Source organism: Lathyrus oleraceus, chromosome 6 (genome assembly GCF_024323335.1).
Source record: "Lathyrus oleraceus cultivar Zhongwan6 chromosome 6, CAAS_Psat_ZW6_1.0, whole genome shotgun sequence".
Lineage (NCBI taxonomy): Eukaryota > Viridiplantae > Streptophyta > Magnoliopsida > Fabales > Fabaceae > Lathyrus > Lathyrus oleraceus.
The window spans coordinates 240706892-240710902 of NC_066584.1; the positions used below are offsets into that span (position 1 = coordinate 240706892).

Here is a 4011-nt window from a genome sequence, read left to right on the forward strand (position 1 = left end):
AACGGTCATGCTCTTTTTATTAATTTCAAACTTAAACAATTGCATAAAACACAGCGGATATAATTTCATCAATCATGTAAAACATTACATGGACAATGGTTCTCAACCAACAATAAAACATTCGAAACAAGTTAAGACAACCCATCCCGATGTTACATCTATCAGAGCACGACCCACTACGGAGACTACACTAGACTCCAAGCATTAGCTTCTACTCAACTCATTTCTCGTTACCTGAAAAATAGTTGTAAGGGTGAGTTCCTCAATCAATATAATGAGCATTATAAAATATCATGTTATGTTAAGTGATTCAACACACTTCATCACCCTAATCAAAACACACATCAGGAACAGCATATTAATTCAACATCATACTCAATAACCACACAACAATACCAACACAAATACACGTGTAATATTGGAATACATCCATTCATATTACACGCCATACATATATTATGCAATGAGACTCCATGCATGCGGTACCGACTATTTGTGAACATATAGTTCAACCTCACCGTCCAAATCCAGGCACGGCTACCAAGCTCACTAGTCCCACTCATTTGAGACATAGTGACTCACTCACTAATTCCTCACCATGGGAATTAGCTACCACCCCAAATGGGCCATGCTATGCACGCTAATCACCTAGCATGCAAACATCAACAACAATCAAAATGATTTACTCACTAATCCCTCACCATGGGAATTAGCTACCACCCCAATTGGGCCACAATATGCATGCTAATCACCTAGCAATGCAACAACAACAACAACTCAAGAATAGACAGATGCTCACACTCTAAGCCATAAAGCAGTCTATTCACAAATGCATACATAACTAATACATTCACAGCATCATCAACACATTTTATCACAAGGCATATCATATCATACCTCATCATCAAACACAGTATTATCACACTCTACTAATACCTATACTACTCAAAACAACGGGAAATAATCCCCACTACGTCATACATCAGCTAAGTTACAGCACTCAGCCTAAACAACTAAAAACTGCACCACAACTGTTCAGAAAAACCACAAGTCTGCCCATACGCGTATCGCCTATGCCCATACGCGTATGGCGCATTTCCTCGCCCAACCCATACGCGTATCATCTGCCTCATACGTGTATGCTACGCGTACCACTCTCCCATACGCGTACCAGCAGAGACAAATCTACGTTCAAAATATCATCTCTTTCACTCATACGCGTAAGGCCTCATCCATACGCGTACCAGCCATCTCATACGCGTATTGCCTAGTGCCATACGCGTATGACCAGAGCCAGAAATTCCAGATCTGCAATGGCTTTCTCTACTACGAGATCTATCTAATTCCAACCTCCTACAGTCCAATTTTCATACATGTTCGTTCATTTTATCAATTACAGATCATACACATTCGGCTTCCCAAATCGCTAACCTTACTACCTCTAATTCCTACGAGTTTCATCAATTATCATCCAATTTCGTTCATCAATATTTCACAAATTCATCACATATCATTTCAATCAGAGTCAAATTCAGAGGTTCATCACTACCCATTACATATTATCCCATAATACCCATTAATCGATGATAAACCCCCCTTACCTGAGTTAATCCGGCAATTCCGTTAGCTTCAAGCTTTTCCTCTTCTCTTGCTCTGCCTCTTTGCCCTTTCCCTTTCAGCCGCTTCTCTTTTTTTTTCTTTTTCACGTGAAAACCCTTTTTCCAAAAATTAGGACTTTTTATTATTCCAACTTATATACTCAAATAATAAAACCCAATAATATTATCTCAATAATAATATTAATAATCCAATAATTTTCTAATTATTTAATTAAATTAATAAATAAAATATTAACTTAATTTAAACAATTATCTTAATTTCATCGGGGTGTTACAATTCCAAGTTCTCGATTTATATTCAAGGTTTTATTTTAATTGCCATTTTAATTACTTATGCCTTATTGTATGCTTCATTGTCTGAGTATCATGGCTGTTACCGGGTCTATGTCCGGCTAAACCTCTAGGTATCGGCATGTAAAGACCGTCGAAACAACGAGATTCGTAAATAATTGGTGTTGGCTTTTATGAAATATTATTTTTCGGTTTTAGTTTCTTGTTTTATTCAAAACTGTTTTTCGTACGAGAGTACAAAGCAAACAAAGGTTACGGTCAATAAAAACGAGAGTGTGAGACTTTAATCGGATAGCTGAAACTAGGCATTAATCCTAAACACAACGAGAGCGCTTTAGGATTAATTAGACTTTATTCATATTCAAAATTTACTTTTAAATTCATAATAATATCGCGAGAGCCAAGCATTCTGGTTTAAGAGTATGGTCAGAGTCAATAAAAACGAGAGTGTGAGACAAAGTTCTTTTTATAAATAATTTCTATTGGAGAATATTTTGATCAATAAGATTACACCAACTATCTATCGAATCCCCAAAGTTTGATGCGTTACATACCAATATCCCTTTATTAAATATCTTTATTAATTTTCTGTCCACGTTATAGTTATTTCTCTTCATCCCTCCAATCTTAGAATGATCCTCAACCTTAGATTTACATAGTAACATTAGATAACGATACATTCGATTATTAGTCCTTTTGGGTTCGATCATCTTTAAAACTACGCGATACGACTGTGCACTTGCAGTCACGATTCCCATAGACTTACTAAGTCATTCAAGTTTTTGGCGACGTTGCCGGGGACTAATTTAGTCGATATCATAACTCCAATGTTGCCCAGTATAGAACAAGGCAAACAATTCTATTTCCCTTTCTAATTTGTCGAGTGTATGCCAAGTACTCGCTCTCAAGGCGAGAAACTAAAACTACCGTTCGATGAACCTGGGCATTATCTAAGATTAGAATGCCGGATACGAGACTTAATACGAGAACATTGTATCAAGCTAAATCTTCCTGATCCTAATATCCCTATTCCTGAACCAGTTACACAACCAGAGATGGGCGAAGGACCGCAAAACCGTCCTCTTAAGTACTATGCAGTCCCTTCGTAGGATGAACCACATAACAGCATCACTGCCCATGCCATCGAGGCAAATAATTTCTAGCTAAAACTTTCATTGTTGTCAGTCGTACAGCAGAACCAATTTTCAGGTAGTCCCACAGAGGACCCGAACCTACATTTGTCAGTGTTTTTGCAATACGCAGACACAGGGAAAGCGAATGGTGTCATCCCCGAAGCTATAAGACTACGTCTTTTTCCTTTCTCATTAAGAGATACAAAGAGCTTGGCTCCAGTCTCTACGATCCAACTCTGTCACTACGTGGAACGAGTTGAAGAAAGTTTTCTTAGCATGATATTTCCCACCTAGTAAGACGGGAATGCTAAGAGCCCAAATAAACAGGTTTAAACAAAAAGATAACGAATCACTTTTTGAAGCTTGGGAGAGATACAAAGACATGATGAGGCTTTGTCCACATCACGGTCTAGAATAGTGGTTGATCATCTATACCTTTTACAACGATCTCTTATACAACACAAGATTGACAATAGACGTTGCCGCAGGTGGCACACTGATGGATAAACCCTACAATGAGGCCTATTAACTTATCGAAAGTATGGCCCAAAATCATTACCAGTGGGGAAGCGAAAGAACCTCCATAGAGAAACCTCCAATGAAAGGCGGTATGTATGAATTAAGTAGTCTTGACCATGTCAATGCTAAGGTAGATGCTCTTACTCAAAAGATAGACAACTTGACCATAACACCTGCAACCACCGTGGCTGCCGTAGCACCAAACTGTGAGATATACGGAGTTCCTGGGCATGCTGCCCCTGAATGTCAACTTCTAACAGGAGTCTCCATAGACCAGGTGAACTATGCTTAAGGAAACCCTTACTCAAACACCTATAACCTAGGTTGGAAGAACCATCCTAACTTTTTGTACAAAAATAATAATGCATTGTATGAACTTAACCAGGCACCTGCCGTACCACCTGGATATCATAAAGCTGCCACAAATTCTCAAAATGATCCTAGGAAGT

The 4011-nt window shown here is 38.3% G+C and overlaps 1 non-coding gene across 1 annotated transcript; it reads right to left on the minus strand.

The window, feature by feature from the left end:
* Positions 1–3347: 3347 nt before the first annotated feature.
* Positions 3348–3454, minus strand: LOC127098866 (small nucleolar RNA R71). The gene has a single exon (XR_007793550.1). It is a non-coding gene; the product is annotated as a small nucleolar RNA R71 (small nucleolar RNA).
* Between the last annotated feature and the right edge of the window lie 557 nt (positions 3455–4011).